This window comes from Falco biarmicus, chromosome 10 (genome assembly GCF_023638135.1).
Source record: "Falco biarmicus isolate bFalBia1 chromosome 10, bFalBia1.pri, whole genome shotgun sequence".
NCBI lineage: Eukaryota > Metazoa > Chordata > Aves > Falconiformes > Falconidae > Falco > Falco biarmicus.
Genome location: NC_079297.1, coordinates 37917985 through 37941291, shown reverse-complemented (window position 1 = coordinate 37941291; position 23307 = coordinate 37917985). Strand labels below are relative to the sequence as shown.

The window sequence follows — 23307 nt, the reverse complement described above, 5'->3', positions numbered from 1 at the left end:
TGGCGGTCGGTGGATGAAGTCAGCAGTCTTCCTCGGCTCACCCTTAGGATGACCCTAGATTTTACGCATGCGCCCTGTAAACTTCTCTTACTTAACACTCTGCTGTTAGCAGCTCAGCCTGCGTATCAGGGTGTGTAACCAGATGTCCTTTTTAAGATACAGAAATTAGGTATGTAGCCAGATGTTCTTTGCAAGATACAGGAACTATAGACATTGATCACTCTGTTTTTCTTAAGCGTGTGGTTATATAAGGGTATGTAAGACAGAAGGTTACATTTCATCCTGCGGACCTAGCATTGTTCTATATCGACACGAATCAAATGAACACATTTCACCATCCCCTATCTTCTTTTTTATGGTATTGATTCATGTTTTCGTTTCCAGTCGAGTCAACACTTGTCGAATTGGTATCAATTTTGGATCTTTTTTTGTTTTTATTATCATCAGGGAATGGGTTTTGTCTTTCCCTGGTTCTGGGTGAACAGGTACCGCAGATATTTGTATCCCTTGTATAACCGAGTGTATTAATCTGGTAAAACAAGGTGTTAAACATGGAATGATTAGCAATCCTCCACATAACCCCAATACAATTATCCCAATTTTAGTAAGCCAACCACCGCCTATAAATTTTCCCCCTAATCCTTCTAGATTGATCACATTCCAAGTTTGAACTGGGACATGTGCAATTTTCTTTATTTCTTTTATCAGCTGATTTACGGCTTTTCCTTCATCATCAATCTCTAAGCAACAATTACTAAAGTTAAATTTTCCGCAGACAACTCCTTCTTGTGCTAACAAATAATCCAGAGCTAAGTGATTTTGATACAAAGCGGTTCTCATCTTGGTATTTTGTTTTGCAATTAATCCAAGTACATCTCCGTTTTTATTTACAACTATATCTACTACAGCTTGTAGCCTAATTACTCTATTAAGCATATATATTGGGGTCCTATAACCCCAGGATCCATCTTCTGTCCACCTAGTTGGATCATAATAGGCAATGATTCTTTCAGGAGGCCATTCATTATATTTCCAATTTCCATTTGTAAGCTTCATTTATGGCGCCTTTTCCTTAGCTCATCAGCTTCAGCATATACTGGGACCCCTAATCGCTCTCCCCGATCTATGGGTAACAGGAAAAAACTGGGTCTTATAGTTCCTAATACACAGGGTCCTGTCCAATTCTTTGGTAAATATGCATAGGCTAGTTTGCCACAAATCCAGTAACGTCCTTCAGGAGTTGGCCAACCGTTTGGTGTGTTTGTTCCATTGGTCCAGTTCTTAAATTGATGATTCATTTCCCGTGGGTATCCCCATTTATCCCAGCTATTCTGAGTTTCATTCCATAGGTAACCTCCTTCACACTCCAGGTTACCTACTTGTCTTCCTTTGGTTTTTTAGATTTTGCCAACAACTTCTTCCAATTATACTCGTTTGGAGTACCCATTGTTGTTTTCTATTACCCTTTTTCATTGTTTCCCATGCTTGGGGATTGCTTATGTTGCTCTCCATAGCCTCCCATGGCCATCGTTCACCTTGATTTGTTCCACCACAAACATAACAATTAGTTGTATTCAATGACTTAGCAATGTTTTCAGCAAGATTTATAAATAGATTTTTAGCAACTGTGGGAATTTCATATTTTACTCCTGTTTCTATTTCATGATAAAATGAGTTGAATAACAGTCTATGTTGCACTGACTCTTTTATCCTTTCTTTGATTTTAATATTAATAACTACACCCGGGTCTTCTCCAGGTCCATATATCTTAAGTCCAATTTTGGTTACTTTCTTCTGTTTCCAAATCTCTAAATTTATAAGGTTAAATTTACTAGATTGCAGGTACGGGTTGTACAGTTACTGTCTGTTTGTACCCTTGTGACTGAAGCTTGTAAACTTCCACGTGGATTATCATACCCCCAGCCTGCAGTATCCCAACATACACAGGACCATCCCCTTCTTCGGCATAGGTGTGCCGATTGATACCTCGCGGTTTGACTAGGTACATAATCAGGGTTTATTTGACATTGATGTCCACCGGGGCAGATGTATTTTGGTTGATTACTATAGTACCATCTCCACTCCAAACTCCCACAATTAGTGTCTGGATCATCATCTATAATACCACATGCATCAAAGATTACTGATACTGACGTGTTCAAATTGGTTATAACCCGACTTGTTCCAATTAATCTACCTACTTCCGAATTTCTCTTAATTTCCACCCAATATTGAGAAGGGAGTTCTTTTGGATCATAGCATACGGTCCTGTTACCTTTTCTGCACAGAGCATACTGGGTTTGGTTATGAAATCAGTTTCCTATTTTCTGGTCTTTACAGTCATAGACCATATGATACACCAAGGTTTGGGAACTTACCCGTCCCCTTCTAGTAGTTACTATATATGGATTGCAGTTCGTCGTAGCCTGGGTTAAGGAACTCACCCCAAGTAGGACTAGAAGAGGTCCGGTAAGGGCCATAGTGATCGATGGTCACAGCCCGAAGGGGTTGCAGCCCTTGGCAGACCTTCCAAGACGCAGCACCAGTTCCCTATCCGGTGTTGCCCTCTTCTTTAATCTTAAGGGATCGTCTCTTTTAAACAGCCAGATAAGATAATTTGTATGCTGTGTCCCAAAAATTTTGGCATATGTTGTGGATAGCTTATTATTGTCTCTTATTTCCTAAAAACACTTCTTGATTAAATCAACAACAATAAAACCTTACCCAGGGTAGGTTATGGAAGGGGGTGGTGGCTTTGTATCGAATACACCGAAACTCTAAGCTGTTATTTAGATAGTGTTCCTGTCCTCCTCCTGGGGAAGTAATATACTTAAAACATTTGGAACACTTAGCCCTTAAAAATAAACAACACTGTTTACACGACGGACAGGCACTAGTACCGGCTCCTCTCCAGGGGCTTGAGAGGGTACGACTTTTTGTCAATCCTCCTCTACATTAATACATTACTGGCTCTTAACTGTTCCCGGTTACTGCTTAATTCTACAGGAGTAATTACAACGAAATTCCCACAGCAACTTAGCTTATGCTCTTTGATGAAGGCTTCGTCAAGTTCTTCTGATGGTTAGTTTAGTTCTTCCTGGTTCAGATGTTATTTTCCAGTCCTCTACCAGACCTTTTACTCGCGAAACATGTGGCCATCCTTTCTCAGCAGTTCTTACAGCTGTTTCTGTAGTTAATAAAACAAGAAAAGGTCCTTCCCAGTGAATAGTGAATGCCGTACCACTTATCTAAAGGATGACGCACCGATGTTTAGTTAAAATCGGGAAATGTCCAAGGACCCTTATTGCCACATGACGGATGCACAGAGTGCTAAGTCCTTGGGTTGATTACCTTTAGAAGGGACATTTTGTCTTAGATTCCTGTTGTACATGCGATGTGGCGAAGATGGAGACTTTAAACATGGCCGCTAAGGAACAGAGTCTGCGCAGAGACAACTCCTCAAGGACATTGCGCAGGCACGAGATATGTAAATGGATTCTCAGAATTGTAATGAATATATAAACAATTTCTTGGGAAACTAATGAATAGGTCTGAGTAGCTTGCTTGTATAAAGGGGGGACTGAAAAGCCCACTCGGTGTGCATGACTTTGGTGGAGCGATCCCCCACGCACCCAGCGCTGCCGAATAAAGATAACCTCCGCCCGCCTGCATATTGCTGACTGATTCTTCAAATCACCAGAGGGGAGATAGGTTTTCTTCTTCCCATGTTTTTATCAACACCTCATCTCCCGCTTTCAACTGATGCATTGCAAAACCTAGAGGTGGTGTTTGAGCCATCATCCCAATTTCCCTCAGCTCTTTTAATCTCTTTCCGATGGTAATGATATATTTTTAGATACTATGATCCTCAACTACGCTGTTCCCTAGAGGCATCCCTTGAGAATAAGGCATGCCATATAACATTTCACATGGCGATAATCCAGTCTGACTGTGTGGTTTAGTTCTTACGTTTACAAGTGCCAATGGTAAACATTTCGTCCAGGGCATTTGTGTCTCGATCGTTAACTTAGCTAATTGTTGTTTTATTGTTTGATTCATTCTTTCTACTTTCCCCGAGCTTTGTGGGTGCCACGGAATGATTGACATAATAATTTTATTATCTGGGGAGTAAAGTGTGTGCCCTGATCAGAATCAACGTACTGGATTATCCCGTATCTAGGTATCAAATGCTCTAATAAAATTTTTACCACTGTTTGTGCCGTAGCTCGTGTTACAGGATAAGCTTCTACGCATTGTGTTAAATGATCTACTATTACCAACAAATATTTTATCCTTTTTATACTTTTTACCTCTGAGACTTTTTACCCGTGAGACGTTTTTTACCCGTGAGACTTTTTTTACCTGTGAGACTTTTTACCCATGAGACTTTTTTTAACTGTGAGACTTTTTTACCCATGACACTTCTTACACGTGAGACTTTTTTTACCCATGAGAATTTTTACCCTTGAGGCTTTTTACACATGAGAATTTTTACCCGTGAGACTTTTTTTATGTGTGAGACTTTTTTTACCCATGAGACTTTTTACCCGTGAGATTTGGTTTACCCGTCAGACATTTTACCCGTGACACTACTTACCTCTGAGACCTTTTTTACCTGTGAGACTTTTTTTACCTGAGACTTCTTACGCGTGAGAATTTTTCTACCAATGAGACTTTTTCTACCCGTGAGACTTTTTACCCATGAGACTTCTTTTACCCGTCAGACTTTTTTTACCCTTGAGACTTTTTTTATCCATGAGACTTTTTTTACCCGTCACACTTTTTACCCGTGAGACATTTTTAACCCATGAGAATTTTTACCTTTGAGGCTTTTTACACATGAGAATTTTTACCTGTGAGACTTTTTTTACCCGTGAGACTTTTTACCCGTGAGATTTCTTTTACCCGTCTTTTTTTTTACCCGTGACACTACTTACCTCTGAGATTTTTTTTACCTGTGAGACTTTTTTTACCTGAGACTTTTTACGCCTGAGAATTTTTCTACCCCTGAGACTTTTTTTACCCGTGAGACTTTTTTTACCGTGATAATTTTTACCCGTGAGACTTTGTACCTGTGAGATTTCTTTTACAAGTCACATTTTTTACCCGTGAGACATTTTTAACCCATGAGAATTTTTACCCTTGAGGCTTTTTACACATGAGAATTTTTACCCGTGAGACTATTTTTACCTGTGAGACTTTTTACCCATGAGACTTTTAACCATGAGATTTCTTTCACCCGTCAGATATTTTACCCGTGACACTACTTACCTCTGAGTCTTTTTTTACCTGACACTTCTTACGCGTGAGAATTTTTCTGCCCATGAGACTTTTTTTACCCGTGGGACTTTTTACCCATGAGACATTATTCCCCATGAGAATTTTTTCCCCTTGAGACTTTTTTTACCTGTGAGACTTTTTTTACTGGTGATACTACTGTCCCGTGGAACTTTTTTGACCCCTGAGACTTTTCTTACCGTGAGACTTTTTTTACCCGGGAGACTTTTTTTACCTGTGTGACTTTTTACCCATGAGAATTTTTCCACCTCTGAGAGTTTTTTTACCCTTAAGACTTTTCTAACCATGAGACTTTTTTTACACGTGAGAATTTTTAAACGTGAGATTTATTTTACCTGTGAGACATTTTTTACCTGTGAGACTTTTTTACCCATTAGAGTTTTTACCCATGAGTTTTCTTTACCCGTCAGACTTTTTTTACTCATCAGGCTTTTTTTCCCGTGAGACATTTTTTACCTATGGGACTTTCTACCTCTGAGACTTTTTACCCGTGAGATGTTTTTTACCCTTGAGACTTTTTTTACCTGTGAGACTTTTTACCCATGAGACTTTTTTACCCGTGACACTTCTTACACGTGAGACCTTTTTTACCCATGAGACTTTTTTTACCTGTGAGACTTTTTACCCATGACTTTTTTTACCCGTGAGACTTTTTTGACCTGTGAGACTTTTTACCCATGAGAATTTTTCTACCCCTGAGACTTTTTAAACGCGAGACGTTTTTTGCCCATCAGACTTTTTTTACCCGTCAGACATTTCTTACCCATGAGACGTTTTTGACCCATGAGACTTTTTTTACCCGTGAGACTTTTTTTACCGTGATAATTTTTACCCGTGAGACTTTGTACCTGTGAGATTTCTTTTACCAGTCACACTTTTTACCCATGAGACATTTTTAACCCATGAGAATTTTTACCTTTGAGGCTTTTTAAACATGAGACTTTTTAACCATGAGACTTTTTTTACCTGTGAGACTTTTTACCTCTGAGACATTTCTAACCATGAAACTTTTTTCCCATGAGACTTTTTTTACCCGTGAGACTTTTTTAGCCGTGAGACTTTTTTCCTGTGAGACGTTTTTTACCCATGAGACTTTTTTTACCCATGAGACTTATTACCCATAGGACCTTTTTTATTCATCAGATTTTTTTACTCACCAGGCTTTTTGTCTTGTCAGACTTTCTTTACCCATGAGAATTTTTACCCTTGAGGTTTTTACCCATGAGAATTTTTACCCGTGGGACTTTTTTTACGTGTGAGACTTTTTTCACCCGTGAGATTTTTCACCCTTGAGACTTTTTTTACCTGTGAGACTTTTTACCCGTGAGATTTCTTTTACCCGTCTTTTTTTTTACCTGTGACACTACTTACCTCTGAGACTTTTTTTACCTGTGAGACTTTTTTTACCTGAGACTTCTTACGCGTGAGAATTTTTCTACCCGTGAGACTTTTTTTACCCATGAAACCTTTTTCACTCGTGTGACATTTTAGCCATGAGACTTATTACCCATAAGACCTTTTTTATCCATCAGATTTTTTTACTCATCAGGCTTTTTTCCCGTGAGACATTTTTTACCTATGGGACTTTTCACCTCTGAGACTTTTTACCCGTGAGATGTTTTTTACCCATGAGACTTTCTACCCATGAGACTTTTTTTACGTGTGAGACTTTTGACCCTTGAGAATTTTTACCCATGAGACTTTTTTTACCCATGAGGCTTTTTTACCCATTAGAGTTTTTTCCCATGAGACTTCTTTACCTGTCAGACTTTTTTGACGCGTGAGACTTTTTACCCATGAGACTTATTACCCATAAGACCATTTTTATCCATCAGATTTTTTTACTCATCAGGCTTTTTTTTCTGTGAGACTTTTTTTACCCGTCACACTTTTTTTACCAGTCAGACTTTTTTTACCCGTCAGATATTTTACCCGTCAGACATTTTACCCGTCAGACTTTTTACCCGTGAGACTTTTTTTACCTGTGAGACTTTTTTCACCCGTGAGACTTTCTACCCGTGAGATTTCTTTTCCCCGTCTTTTTTTTTACCCGTGACACTACTTACCTCTGAGACTTTTTTTACCTGTGAGACTTTTTTTACCTGACACATCTTACGCGTGAGAATTTTTCTACCCCTGAGACTTTTTTTACCCGTGAGACTTTTTACCCATGAGACATTTTTCCCCATGAGACTTTTTACTCTTGAGACTTTTTAACCCATGAGGCTTTTTTTACTTGTGATACTATTGTCCCGTGAACTTTTTTGTACCCTGATACTTTTCTTACCGTGAGACTTTTTTTTACCCGAGAGGCTTTTTTTACCTCTGTGACTTTTTTACCCATGAGACTTCTTTACCCGTCAGACTTTTTTTACCCGTGAGACTTTTTACCCATGAGAATTTTTCCTGAGACTTTTTTTACCCGTCAGATTTTTTTTACATGTGCGACATTTTTACCGTGACAATTTTTACCCTTGAGACTTTTTACCCATGAGACTTTTTTTACCCATGAAACCTTTTTCACTCGTGTGATATTTTAGCCATGAGACTTATTACCCATAAGACCTTTTTTATCCATCAGATTTTTTTACTCATCAGGCTTTTTTTCCCGTGGGACATTTTTTACCTATGGGACTTTTCACCTCTGAGACTTTTTACCCGTGAGATGTTTTTTACCCGTGAGACTTTTTTTACCTGTGAGACTTTTTGCCCGTGACTTTTTTTACCCGTGAGACTTTTTTTACGCATGAGACTTTTTTTACCTCTGAGACTTTTCTACCCGTGAGACTTTTTTACCTGTTAGATTTTTTACCCATCAGACTTTTTTTACCTGTGAGACTTTTTACCCATGAGACGTTTTTGACCCATGAGACTTTTTTTACCTGTGAGACTTTTTACCCATGAGACGTTTTTGACCCATGAGACTTTTTTTACCTGTGAGACTTTTTACCCTTGCTAATCTTTCTACCCTTGAGATTTGTTTTACCTGTGAGAATTTTCTACCCATGAGACTTTTTTTGCCCATGAGACTTTTTAAACGTGAGACTTTTTTTACCCATGTGACCTTTTTACCCATGAGACTTTTTTCACCCGTGAGACTTTTCTACCCGTGAGACTTTTTTACCTGTTAGATTTTTTACCCATCAGACTTTTTTTACCTGTGAGACTTTTTACCCATGAGACGTTTTTGACCCATGAGACTTTTTTTACCTGTGAGACTTTTTGCCCTTGCGAATCTTTCTACCCGTGAGAGTTGTTTTACCCGTGAGAATTTTCTACCCATGAGACCTTTTTTACCCATGAGACTTTTCAAACGTGAGACTTTTTTTACCTGTGTGACCTTTTTACCCATGAGACTTTTCTACCCGTGAGACTTTTTTTCCCCATGACACTTTTTCCCCATCAGACTTTTTTTACCCCTCAGACTTTTTTTACACGTGAGACATTTTTACCCTTACAATTTTTACCCTTGACACTTTTTACCCCTAAGACTTTTTTTACCCATGAGACTTATTATCCATAATACTTTTTTTATCCATTTGATTTTTTTACTCGTCAGGCGTTTTTTCCCATGAGACTTTTTTTACCCGTGAGACTTTTTTAGCCGTGAGACTTTTTACATGTGAGACGTTTTTTACCCGTGTAACCTTTTTTACCCATGAGACTTATTACCCATAGGACCTTTTTTATCCGTCAGATTTTTTTACTCACCAGGCTTTTTGTCTTGTCAGACTTTCTTTACCCATGAGAATTTTTACCCTTGAGGCTTTTTACCCATGAGAATTTTATACCTGTGGGACTTTTTTTACGTGTGAGACTTTTTTACCTGTGAGACTTTTTTTACCCATGAGATTTTTCACCCTTGAGACTTTTTTTACCTGTGAGACTTTTTACCCATGCGACTTCTTTTACCCGTGAGATTTTTTTTTCCCCTTGAGATATTTTACCCATGAGAGTTTTTACCCTTGAGACTTTTTTTACCCATGAAACCTTTTTCACTCCTGTGACATTTTAGCCATGAGACTTATTACCCATAAGACCTTTTTTATCCATCAGATTTTTTTACTCGCCAGGCTTTTTTTCCCATGAGACTTTTTACCCGTCAGACTTTTTACCCGTGAGACTTTTATTACCTGTGAGACTTTTTTTACCCGTGAGACTTTTTACCCATGATACTTTTTTTACCCGTCAGACTTTTTTTACATGTGAGACTTTTTACCCATGAGAATTTTTCGTCCCGTGAGAGTTTTTTTACGCGTGAGACTTTTCACACCATGAGACTTTTTTTTACCCACGGGACTTTTTAAACTTGAGATGTTTTTTACCAGTGAGACTTTTTTTACCCGTGAGATTTTTTTTTACCAGTGAGACTTTTTACCCGTTATATTTTTTACCCATAAGATTTTTTTTAGCCATCAGACTTTTTTTACCCATGAGACTTTTTACCCATGAGACTTTTTTTACCTGTGCGATTTTTTTTATCGATCAGACCTTTTTTACAGGAGACATTTTTACCTTGACAATTTTTACCCTTGAGACTTTTTACCCGTGAGACTTTTTTTACCCATCAAACCTTTTTTACCCATGAGACTTTTTTTACCCATGAGACATTTTACCCGTAAGACCTTTTTTACCTGTGAGATTTTTTACTCGTGATCCTTTTTTTTTACCATGAGAATTTTTACTTGTGAGAATTTTTACCGTGAGACTTATTTTACCCGTGAGACTTTTTTTACCTGTGAGATATTTTACCCATAAGAGTTTTTACCCTTGTGACTTTTTTTACTCGTCAGATTTTTTTTCCTCATCAGGCTTTATTTCCTGAGACTTTTTTTACCCGTGAGACATTTTTTGCTGTGAGAATTTTTACCCGTGAGACTTTTTTTACCTGTGAGACTTTTTACACCTAGAATGTTTTTTGCCCATTATAATTTTTTTACCCAGGAGTCTTTTTTTTACAGCTGAACCTTTTTTTACCGTGACTATTTTTACCCTTGAGGCTTTTTACCCGTTAGAATTTTTACTTGTGAGACTTTTTTTACCCATCAGACTTTTTTACCCATGAGTCTTTTCTTAACCGTTAGATGTTTTTACCAGTGACACTTTTTCTACCCGTGAGACATTTTTTACAGCTAAATTTTTTTTACTGTTAGAATTTTTACCCGTGAGATTTGTTTTACCCGTTGGAATTTTCTTAGCCGTGAAACTTTTCCCGTGAGACTTATTTTACCCGTGAGACTTTTTAACCGTGAGACATTTTTTACAGTGGAGACTATTTAAACGTGAGACCTTTTTTTACCCCTGAGACTTTTTTTACCTGTGAAACATTTTACATGTGAGACTTTTTTTACCTGTGAGACTTTTTTTACCTGTGAGGTGTTTTACCCCTTTTTTTACCCGTCAGACTTTTTTACCCATGAGTCTTTTCTTAACCGTTAGATGTTTTTACTGGTGACACTTTTTCTACCCGTGAGACATTTTTTACAGCTAAAATTTTTTTACCGTGAGAATTTTTACCCATGAGACTTGTTTTACCCGTGAGACTTTTTACCCGTGAGACTTTTTTTAGCCGTAAGACTTTTAACTCGTGAGACTTTTTTTACAGTGGAGACTATTTAAACGTGAGACCTTTTTTTACCCCTGAGACTTTTTTTACCTGTGAAACATTTTACATGTGACCCTTTTTTTACCTGTGAGACTTTTTTTACCCGTGAGAATTTTTACTCCTATTTTTACCAATGAGACTTTTCTACTCGTGAGACTTTTTTTACGTATGAGACTTTTTTACCTGTGAGACTTTTTACTCGTGAGACATTTTTTTACAGCTGAGACTTCTGTTACACGTGAGAATTTTTACACATGAGAGTTTTTACACGAGACATTTTTTCATGACTACCAGGGCAGTGTGAGAACTACCAACAGAAATTCTTCATGGCACCTTCTCCAGTGGAGCTGTGCCTGGGGTGTGCCGTGTACCATTTTGGCTCCAGCCGAGTGAAAACATCAGTGGTTCCACATCTTACCCCAGAAAGCAGTTAGCACAACTTCTGTGGTGTACTTTAAATGGCTACCAGGGCAATATGAGAACTACCAACAGAAATCCTTCATGGCACCTTCTCTGGTCGAGCTGTGCATGGCATGTACCTAATCCTAACCCTAACCCTAATCCTAACCTTAACCCTAACCCTAACCTAACCCTAACCTTAACGCTAAGAGAGCCTTATCCTATAGATTTATCCCTAAGACTCAACCTTTAGACTTAACAATAAGACTTAACCTAAAGACTTAACCCTTAGTTTTAAGCCTAAAACATAACCCTAAGAATTAACCCTAAGACTTAAACATTAGACTTAACCCTAAGAGTCATCCTTACGACTTAACTCTAAGACTCAACCCTAAGACTTAACAATAAGTCTTAACCCTAAGACTTATCCTTAAGACTTAACCCTAAGACTTAAGTCTAAAACATATCCTTAAGACTTAACCGTATGATTTAATCCTAAGACTCTACCTTAAGACTTAACCCTAAGACTTAACCCTAAGACTCAACCTTAGTAATTAACCTTAAGACTTTACCTAAAGACTTAACCCTAAAACTTAACCATAAGACTTAACACTTAACCTTAACACTTAACCCTAAGACTTTACCGTAAGAATTATCCCTAAATTTAACCCTCAGACTTAACCCTAAGACTCAACCTTTAAGAATTAACCTTCAGACTTAACCATAAGACTCAACCTTAAGACTTAAGCTTAAGATTAAACCTAAAAACTTGACCTTAAGACTTAACATTGAGACTTAATCATTAGTCTTAACCTAAAGACCTATCCCAAAGACTTAACCCTAAGATTTAACCCTAAGCCATATCCCTAAGACTCAACCTTTAGACTTAACCTTAAGACTTAACCTTAAAGACTTAACCCTAAGTTTATCCCTAAGACTTAACAGTAAGACTCAACCTTAAGACTTAACCCTAAGACTGAACCTTAACACCTAACCTTAGGGCTTAACCTAAAGACTTAACCAGAAGACTTAACCCTAAGACTTAACTCTAAGACTGAACCTTAACACTTAACCTTAGAACTTAACCTAAAGACTTAACCCTAACATTTAACACTAAGCCTCAATCTTAAAACCTACCCTTAAGACTTAAACTAAGAACTTAACCGTAAGACTTAAAACTGAGACTTAACCCTAAGTCTTAACCTAAAGACCTAACCTTAATACTTAACCCTAATACTCAACTCTGAGACTTAACCTTAAGACTTAACTCTAAGACATAACCCTAAGACTTAAACTTAAGACTCAACCTTAAGACTTAACCCTGTCTTATCCCTAAGACTTAACCCTAACACTTAACCCTAAGACTCAACCGCAAGACTTAACCCTAAGACTCAACTCTAATACTTAACCCTAATACTCAACCTAAAGACTTAACCTTAAACTTAACTCTAAGACTTAACCCTAAGTTTCAAACTTACAAATTAACCTTAAGACTTAACCTAAAGACTTAATCCTAACACTTTACCCTAAGACTCAACCTTAAGATTTAACCCTAAAACTTAACCTTAAGACTTAACCTTAACAATTAACCTCAAGATTTAACTCTAAGCCTTAACCCTAAGACTTAACTCTAAGACTCAACCCTACAACTCAACCCTACGACTCAACCCTAAGCCTTAACCTTAAGACTTAAGTCTAAGACTTAACCCTAAGACTCAACCTAAAGACTTAACCTTAATACTTAACTCTAAGACTTTAACCTTAAGGCTCGAACTTAAGACATAACCTAAATAATTAACCCTAACACTTAACCTTGAGACTTTACCGTAAGTCATAACCTAAAGACCTAAACCTAAGACTTAACCCTAAAACTCAACCTTAAGACTTAACTCTAATATTTAACCCTAAGACTTAACTCTAAGACTGAAACTTAAGACTTAACCTAAAGACTTAATCCTAAATCTTAACTGTAAAATTAATCCTAAAACTTAACCTTTAAAACTTAACCTTGAGACTTAACCCTAAGTCTTAACCTAAAGACCTATCCCTAAGACTTAACCCTAAAGACTCAACCTTAAGACTTAATCCTAAGACTCTACCTTAAGACTTAACCCTAAGACTCAACCTTAAGACTTAATCTAAAGACTTAACCGTAAAATTAATCCTAAAACTTAACCTTAAGACTTAACTCTAAGTCTTAACCTAAAGACCTATCCCCAAGACTTAACCTTAAGACTTAAGCGAAAAGACTCTACCTTAAGACTTAACCCTAAGACTCAACCTTAAGACTTAACTTTAAAGACTTAACCCTGAGACTTAACCGTAAGATTCAACCTTAAAACTTAACTTTGACTTAACCCTAAGACTTAACCTTAAGACTTATCCCTAAATTTAACCCTAAGACTTAAAAGTCAACCTTAAGACTTAACTCTAAGGCTCAACCTTTAAGACTTAACCTTAAGACTTAACACTAAGACTTAACTCTAAGACTTAACCCAAAGCTTAATGCTAAGACTTAGCCCTGAGACTTAACCCGAGACTTAACCCAAGACTTAACCTTAAGACTCTAACCTTAAGACTTAACCCTAAGACTTATCGCTAAGTCTTAACCTTAGGACTTAACCTAAAGGCTTAACCCTAAGACTCAACCTTGAGACTCAACCTTAAGGCTTAACCTTGAGACTTAGCCCTGCGACTTAACCCTAAGACTTAACCCTAAGACTTATCCTTGAGACTTAACCTAGCAAGAGGGCAGAAGTGGCACTGGAATTCAGGAGGGGACATGGCCAGGCTAGCCAGCCTGAACTGGCCAAAGGGATGTTCCATGGCATGGGACATCACGCTGAGTATATATAAGCTGGGGGAAGAAGAAGGAAGTGGGGACATTCAGCATTACAGCGTTTGCCTTCCCAAGTCCCTGTTACGCGTGATGAAGCCCTGCTGTCCTGGGGATGGCTTAGCACCTGCCTGCCTATGGGAAGCAGTGAACGAATTCCTTGTTTTGCTTTACCTATTAACCTGCCTTTATCTCAACCCAGGAGTTTTCTCACTTTGCTCTTCCATTCCTCTCCCCCATCCCACTGTGGGGGGAGAAAGCAAGCGAGCAGCTGTGTGAGGCTTAGTCACTGGCAGAGGTTAAACCACAACACAATCTTATCTCCCATTTCCAGCACAGGGCTCCACACACATCTCTCTAAGATGTCTCCAAAACCACAACGGTTGAAAACCCATCCAAGAAGAGACCAGAGGATGAATGACTTCTCTTGGCTGGCCATGGAAGGAGCCCCAGTGGAAGTGCCACTGCTACACACGGATGGCAACCTTTCTGAGCATCCTCCCAGAATATCCTTCAGGCTCGTTAGGCATATACAGTCCACAGAAGAACTGCAAAAGTAAAGATTTTTTAACCCGGAAATATTTTTTGCACATTTGCAGCCACTGTATCAAGCAGTCCAGAGTCCAACGGTTGACCTTACTTTTGGGCATGTTGTTTTTTACTCCCCTTTATTTATTTGCATGTAATAGCAAGTTACATAGAATCAGGAAATGGTGTCAGCCCAAAGTTCAAATTAATTTCCCTATTAAAGGTCTTGCACAACCATTTTTACAGCAGGTCTTTAATGAAATCTTTAGTCCAGTTAGAAGGCTGAGATTACAGGTAACTTCAGCAGGTCATGAATACTTTCTAGAAAACAAGTTTTCTTTTTCACATTTCTTTACCAAAGTTGACAACAGTGATTATGCTTGTTTCAGAGAAACTACAAGATGCTTTATCCTCAAAAGGATACAAATCATATGAAAAGTTATTTTTCGCCACTTGGCACATAATTTCTCAACCTTCTTTATCACAAGCAAGCCACTTGCATCCTAAGTACTAGAAATGCAATGATCTATCTAATGTATCAGCCAATATTAAACATCTACCAACTTTATCACACATCTCCATCCAAGATTTCATAAGAAATAAACATTTTATTGCTCTTCTCAAGGTTTCCAGACAGATTAAGTCTCTCTGTGGACAACAAACTTCAAAGAAACACTGTGCAACAGCTTTAAAAGGCTGTATTTAGAGGGAGTACTCCCATCCAGACAAGTATCCAACTTCCAAAAATCTGATCTCTGTAGGATACCTCAAACCGCATGTAAGAACTGAGACATTAATATATGTTACATTTTTAAATCCTAACACTTTATACCTCAATCCACAAATTCCAAGTCACATGTTCAGCAGACCAGCATGAGAAAGGATAACAGATTTTAGATTAGATTTATCCTATTTCTATTAGTCAGGGAGCTCCAGTCCTATGGCTCTTGTGCAGAACTCTGTGGGCCAAATTAATCCCATGCTGTCATATCAATGTTTCTAAAGATTTTTGTAGTGCCCTGACTTTAATGGTTGTTTTGTACCAGCACTTTCAGCAGGATCAGACCTTCAAGGCATTAGATGCCTGAAGTCTTAAATGGTTAAAAAGTTAGCTGTTTGGGCGCAGAAGTCAGTATAGCCACTGCCCCATCAAGATCATTATCAGCAATTAAAACTGAAGCAGATATTCTCAAGATTCTTCATCTATAAACTTCCTATTTCTTTCTCATCTAAAATGAAGAGATAGGAGCAGAGTACCAAACTGTAGTGTGTTGGTTTGTGGGTTTTTTAATTATTTAACAACCTATACTGCTTGCACACCTCTCCCACTGGTCCAGTTATTGCCGTGTGATTTGATTGCTGTGCACACCAAGAGCCATGTATTTGTAACATGCAGTTCCCTGGGGCGTGCAGCCATACCCACCAGCTATCACAGAAGTCAAACAATGGAGCCAGTTTCAGCCTTGCTCCTGGCCCACCTTCTCCACTAAGGTTTTTGCCTCTCAGCTTCCTTTCAGTGCTACTAGATCTGAGCAAATGCTGCAGTTTTCCTTAAAACTACACTTTTGGGAATCGCAGGACTTTGTTAGCAAAAGCCAAACCAAACCAAACCACCTCACCCCACTAGTTCCTGGCTTATAAAAAAAGAAGCTGGACAACAGGAATTAAGGTTTTGGAAGGCAGAAAGGCAATGAGAAGTACACCAGATGGTAAATTCATGATTTTTAAGCTAGTCACATAACTCTGAGCACCTGTCTAGTTTGGGGGAGGTTGGGGAGATTTATGTATGTATTTGTGCAACTGACAGCCTTTTACCTGGCAGTATCAGAGAGGCATAGAAAAAGCCTCCTGTTAATTAACCTGCAAACAATTTACGAGACCTGCTCTTTAGATCATGCTGTTGCTCAGCCTTCAAGTCAGACGTAGGCTCTGTGTGGGGGTGAGCCTCTAGGCTGCCACATAGCACACCCTCCTCCTCCTCCTCCCTGCACAGAGCGGGCAGCTCCCAGCGAGCCAGCCAGCCCTGCAGTGACAGGGCTCCAGCAGCACTCGCAGCCACGGGCTGGCAAGACAGGTTCCTGCCTAGCGCAGACTTGAACCAAAACCGCTCGTTGCAGTGCTCAGCTTTCTCCCCTCACACACACACTACTGACTGCCGCTCTGGTGGGGCAGGGGGATGAAGCAAACATCCCTTACTGCAGTTAAAGGGCTCTGTGGAGCATCTCAGCCTTCTTGCCCTTCACTGCATTGCACAGGGGAGGGCCAAGCACAGCAAAACTATCGTAACATACAGCGCCAGCCAGTGTCTGACAGCAACAAGCAACCAGGCCATAGCAGCACACTATATTGGGGTATTGGCACATTCCAGGCATGCATCACAACACATGCTTGCCAGCGAGCACTGTGAGGTGGGAACAAGGCACCTGGGATCCCCAAGGGGCTTGCAGGCACCTGCAAGGTCTGGCTCTGCAACAGCACAGTGCTTGCTACACCTTGCTTCTTCCACAGCTCTCTCCTGCCAAGGAACAGTTTCTAATGGTTCATTTCCTGCCTGTCTTCATTCTTGCAGGAGCAGGAGTCTGTGGCCACACAATTAGCTCTGCTCTGTGCTGGGGAACATGTAATATCAAGTCACAGCTTCGGGACTTACTAGCGCAGGTCTGCCTTTACCAATGCTTATGCTTTTGGAAGAATGCCTTAGCATTCACCTGGCTTTGAGCAACAAAAGTGTTTCTGATCCATGCTGTTAACAAAGAGGGGTGCTAAAAATCTCTTCTAATACATGTGTCTCAAAGGAACAATGCACCACAATCCAAGCAAAGAATGAATTTCAGGCAAGACTGAATTAGGCAATGCTTGTGTGGCTTGGCACTCCCCAGCAGTAATGAAATGCAAGCATAGGCTGACATTCAATTGATCCTGAGCCAGGATGAGAGCATTAGAGAAGCAGGGTTACACATAATCTCCCTGAAGCTTCATGATTTGGTCTAGAAAGCTTTGCTTTTGAGCTTTTGGATAAATTCATTCCCAAAACACAGAATGCAGATGCAGACCTACAGATCTACATCCTTCTCAATTATTTGCCACGCTCCCAAAATCACCCAAGTCGTTGCACTTAATTCTCCTGTCAAGACTTACCATATTCTCCTAAGCTTGCCCAGACGCAGACCTCAAAACAAGCAATTTTTCACATTTCAGAAATGGTTTCAGCTGCAAGCTTTGGGTTTAGGCACTGATCACAAAAGAGCTTTGGACCTCAGTCTCCCAGTCTGATATTGCCCATTATAACTGAACAGAAGCGCATTTCCAAGGCCTGCACCCATATGAAGAACACTCCAAATCTTACCACTCTCAGACTTAAAGGAAACGGATTCACCAGCATACAAGTCAGTGATGCTGTCTGTGCATGTGCTGGCTCCCTGCTTCTCATAGCTGCATTTGACTTTGGTGGGTCTATCTGTGCCATTTTTACGTGGCTTGCAGTCACATGTCCAAGAGGATGAGTGCAGCATGAATTAAAGGCTGTCTAACTGCACAAAAGCATGCAGCACATACAACTGTGTACGAGCACATGTATGTACATGTGGGCAACCCCTGCACTTCAGGCAAGTGTCAGGCAGAGTGTGCTCCCCCCGGCGTTACTCCCTCCTAGGGACCCTTAGCTGAAACAGGCTGTTGAGTGGGTGTCTGGGGAGGGAGCTGTTGGCCACAGAGACCACCAGTACCTCCAGGCTGAGCACAGACAGGCAAGCTCCCTTCACTGTCCTTTGGCACATGGCCTGAAATGCGAGATCATGCACTTCAGCAAGCGTGACAGGCCATAGAAACATCCCACAGCCCAAAGGCATCCTGCTGTCATCTTGGGAATCCTGCTAAAGTGAAGCTTTCATTTCTGGAGCATCCTGTCGTGGTTTAACCCCGGCTGGCAACCAAGCACCACGCAGCTGCTTGCTCACTCCCCCTCACCCAGAGGGATGGGGAGGAGAATCAGAAGGTAAAACTCAAGGGTTGAGATAAGAACAATTGAATAGGTAAAGCAAAAGCCACGCACGCAAGCAAAGCAAAGCAGGAATTCATTCACCAATTCCCACGGGCAGGCAGGTGTTCGGCCATCCCCAGGGCAGCAGGGCTCCATCATGTGTAACGGTTACTTGGGAAGACAAACGTCATAATGCCAAATGTCCCCCCCTTCCTTCTTCTTCCCCCAGTTTATATACTCAGCAAGACATCATATGGTATGGAATACTTCTTTGGCTAGTTTGGGTCACCTGTCCTGGCTATGTCTCCTCCCAGTTTCCCGTGACCCTTCAACCCTTCAGCACTGGCAGGGCCCAAGAAACTGAAAAGTCCTTGATTTATTATAAACATCACCCAGCAACAACTAAAAACATCAGTGTGCTATCAACATTGCTCTCACACCAAACCCAAAACACAGCAATGCACCAGCTACTAAGAAGAAAATTAATTCCATCACAGTCAAAACCAGGACACATCCTCAACCCGCTCTTGCTTTCAGCATGCCCTTCTCCTCTTCCCCCTCTTACCTTTCTAGCAACACTGCATTCTGCTTGCTCCCTGAGAGAAACAGAGCAAACATAACCTGATTAACCAAGGGGATTTGGGCAGGAAGGGGCGGGGAGGAGATTAATATGCAGAGAAACACAGAGCCTTTCCCTCTCACATTAGCTCTTGCCTATTCAATAATTAAAGTGTTCTGTTGTGACCTCTGACTTTGGGATTTGCTATAAAAGCTTCTTGTAAACTCTGTCTCAACACACAGGTATCAAAAGAAAGAGAACATTTGGTCTGACAAGCTGAAATTTCTTTCCAACTCCAGGGTCAGTCAGAAGTTTAACATCACTTGCGTACAAGCCTATGGCTCCATTGTAAAACATAAGGGTCCCTCCTGCTGATGTTCATCTACTGGCAGTTGGAATCCAGCATTTATTTGGCTAGACTGTCTTTGAAGCATGGTTTAGAAGTTAACGCAGGCTTTCTCCATTTCATGTACGGAAAAATTGCCAAGGCTGACAGAATTTTGTACAGGCTCGTATGAATATGGAACAGGTTCTGGCTGCCCTCCAAGTTCATTTTGTATTCTGTTTTCTTTCCGTCTGTTCTTGCTTGCTTACCATAAGACATATAGATGTTTCAGGTCAGAAATGCAAAGCTATCCACATGCAGAAAAGATGCCTTCCCTGACCTTCCATGGAGCTATTTTTGGCTGCTCCTATTTACAGAGGTCATGCACTGAACTAACTGGCTCTCAGTAACCTTTGCCTAAGAGATGTGAAATGTTACAGAGATTTTTTTAATTATTATTACTATTTTAATTCTCTCCATAACTGAACACCCTATTGACTCCAAATCTCCAGATGTTGTTGTTGCAAAGGAGCGTATTTTTAAAGGGGATGCAAGACTGAGATTATTACCCAAGGAATTTATGTTTAGCCATAATGTTGAACACACATAGTAAGGACACAGCCTTAATCCAGAACTTTACAAAATGTATTGAGTACCCTCAGCCTTCAACTGCCTTCACTTCTCAAGACCAAATGTGGAGATTGAAACTTCTAGAGCTAGGTAGTATTTCTAAGTGAAACAAGATTTCTTGTCCTTATTGTGCCACTCTGGGGGAACAAACAGTTGATGAGATTAAAAATGAAGGAACACTAGGTTAGCAGCCAAACACACACACAGAATGATTACTCCATAAAGAAAGCAACAGACCTAGCTCCTATCTGAACACGTAAATACAACACATCACATCCTGGCATTCAGACACCTGGGCTCTGTCCATTCTGTGTCTCACAAATTTTAATACTGACATTCTTCCACCAAACTGGCACTGCCCTGTCTGCAAGCATTCCAGTCCAGAGTCCAAGAGTGATAGGTGAGCCCCACTGCCCCAGCAGCCAGTCCAAAGGCTTGTCACGTGGCAAGGAGTTAACACAAACCACAGGGACTGCGCATCCCTGTTTGCCACTCCAAAAACCATCCACCCGCACACAAGTGAGCAAAAGATAAAGCATGCTGGTATCTTTTCCCTTCTGACATCACAGCATTAAATAGCAAAGTCTTCCACAAATGCACAATGAATCCTACATAGACTATAGAACGTATAAAGCAGAAATTATGTACAACTAGAAAAGGATATGGAGAATATATTGGGAGTGAAGCATCCAGGAGACCCAGCATCCAGAAATCCAGCTCTTGTGCAGACATGCACACACACACACACACAGAGAATCCATAAGACTATCTCCCAGCACCTCACATTTTCATCCTATTGGCATCTTTCAAAAGGGTGCCTGCACTGAGATACTGCCTCTTAAGGCCAGAACCATATAGGGTCTAGGGGTACAACTGAATCAGGATACAATTACGAGAAAGACAACACAAGATTGAAGATAGCAAGTGAGAAATGGCATGCTTTGCATTTACCACCCAGAACAGAGGTGTGCTGTTCCTTTAATTACAAGGCCCAAGTTGGAGAATAAAGAGATTCTGCAAGTATCACGATTCCCTCCATAGGAGCTAAAAGTTAGGTGTTTGTTCTCAGTGGTAGCATCCGCCTCCTTAAACAAGACTCACCATAGTTTGTAAGACAACAAAGCCCTGCCTGCAAATGCTTGCTAACATTTGTGCAATTTCATCCAAATACAGGAGCAGAGGGTCCACAAACCAGAAACTCCACACTTAGCATAGCACCATGAAAATGCTTCATTGGCAGTCCGTAGGCAAGCAGCAACCATTCATTTTCTGTTTAAAATTTGAGTGTAACTAAGAAAAGTGAATTGATAGAGCTAAGGGTCAGTGCAATGTTTGTGTAATGTTCTTGAAAAACACAGCACACCAAGAAAAGCATCATATTTGGCAATCACTCTGCCTTACTCTGCTTCCAATTTCACTTCCCTGTCTTGTTCTGCCTCTTTAGTGAGCTCTTTGCTGAGGAGAACTGTGGTATGTGTATGTATCATGCCTGCGCTGTGAAGCTGTGCTCCCAATACAGATGTTCAACTTGGTACCTGCTTGAAGTATGTTGATGATTTCACTTACAGCTGCATAACAAAGCCGAGTCAAAAGCTCACACTTGTGTTGGCACCCAGGCTCTAAATGGAGACTGCAAAACCAGAATGTGATTATCTCTTGAGCTCTGGCTTTCCCACTCCACTCCAGGCAGTGAACTGGCTTGGTTTTTATTCACCAGGAACCACAAAGAGCTGCAGAAACTAACCCATACGTCGCAAGCCAGAAAATCTCAGAGGCTGTAAAAGTTACACTTTATAGTGCTGATGTCGTCAGTGAAAGCTTGGAAGAGAAGTATCCTGCATGCTGAGGTGGATCCTTCATGAAAACACAGACTAAACTATTTCCAATGTCTAGGACTTCCTTGACTCTGTAACTTCATGCTGCCCAAGTGAGACCTTCCTTTTGCAGAGCTTCAGCTGTGATGCTCTCATCTCTTAAATGGATGAAAGAGATAAAGGCATGAATTCACATCTTTCTTGTGGTTCTGTAGAGCAGGCAGGACGTGAAGTTCCTCCACCAAGTCTGTGCATCTGTAATGTTGAGATGTACTCTCAGCTTTCTACAGTGGTGGTATGGCCCAGCAACTTCTCAACCACAAGATGCTGAGCTTCCAGCAACACAACCTGGAATTCTGATTCACAAAAACAGAAGTTTGGCCACAGTGATTTTTGGATGGGAAAGAATACATAACGTGCTACTGTTTTGCACATGCAGAGGGTCAACCGGATATGTAAGGTCTGAAATGCTGGAAAATTATCTCCCTCCACAGGGGAGGCAAGACTCTGTTGTTAAATGTACTGTGTCCCAACTAAATCAGTAAAAACGTCTTTGCAGGACTCTAGCTCTTTAACCTGAGCTAACCAACTTGTTGGCATGTGATGTGCTGAGGAAGGATCCTGGAGAAAACCAAAACTGACAGCTGCAGAATTAATATGAATATTAAAATAAGAGCAAGGGGGTCTCTGCTCCAGATGGAGTGCAGGGACATGCCTCTGACCTTTTGCTGCTGAACCTGCCTGCCCTCTTGCATTGGCAAGTGGCAAAAGCAGCAGCCCACACCCCTCCTCTCATATCACTCCAGCTCCTTAGAGGAATTTATAGAAAGTCTCCACCTACTGCAACCTGCCAGGCACTCAAAAACACGTTAGGTAACAGTAACAGTTCTGCCCATGCCAGTTCAGAGGGCAGCAGCAAGGCTGCATTACCTATTGCACGCCTCCTGAAAGTCAACAGAAGGAAGGTGCTGAACTGGCTGAGATATTTTTGTGACTTTGTTAGGCGAAGACTGAACAGTGGCCCCTGCCCACGGGTGTGCTTTTCCATCTCTCTCTGACCATGTGATTTATCCAAGCATCCCATTTCCTGCAGTTCCTAAGTAAGTAAGTATTCAGGCTTGCATCAAGGGAATGGGTTTGGCTTACAGAATCCTGCAGTGACTCATGTTTCCATGAGTAAATTAATTTCCTTAGAGAAGCAAGACAAAATCATACATTCTGCTTAGTCCAGCTACCTAGAGTGATGACTGGGGAAGCTTCTGCAAGAAATACAGTTTTCTTTAGCTTTGCATTGACAAAATCACTGCAAGAAATAGTTTTTTATAGCTTTATAC

The 23307-nt window shown here is 40.4% G+C and overlaps 1 long non-coding RNA gene across 1 annotated transcript; it reads right to left on the bottom strand.

Moving 5' to 3' along the window:
* Window positions 1-20023, bottom strand: LOC130156262 (uncharacterized). Its single transcript, XR_008824360.1, has 3 exons — window positions 19211-20023; window positions 2445-3187; window positions 1-529 (listed from the first exon to the last, which is right to left on the bottom strand). It is a non-coding gene; the product is annotated as an uncharacterized LOC130156262 (long non-coding RNA).
* Between the last annotated feature and the right edge of the window lie 3284 nt (window positions 20024-23307).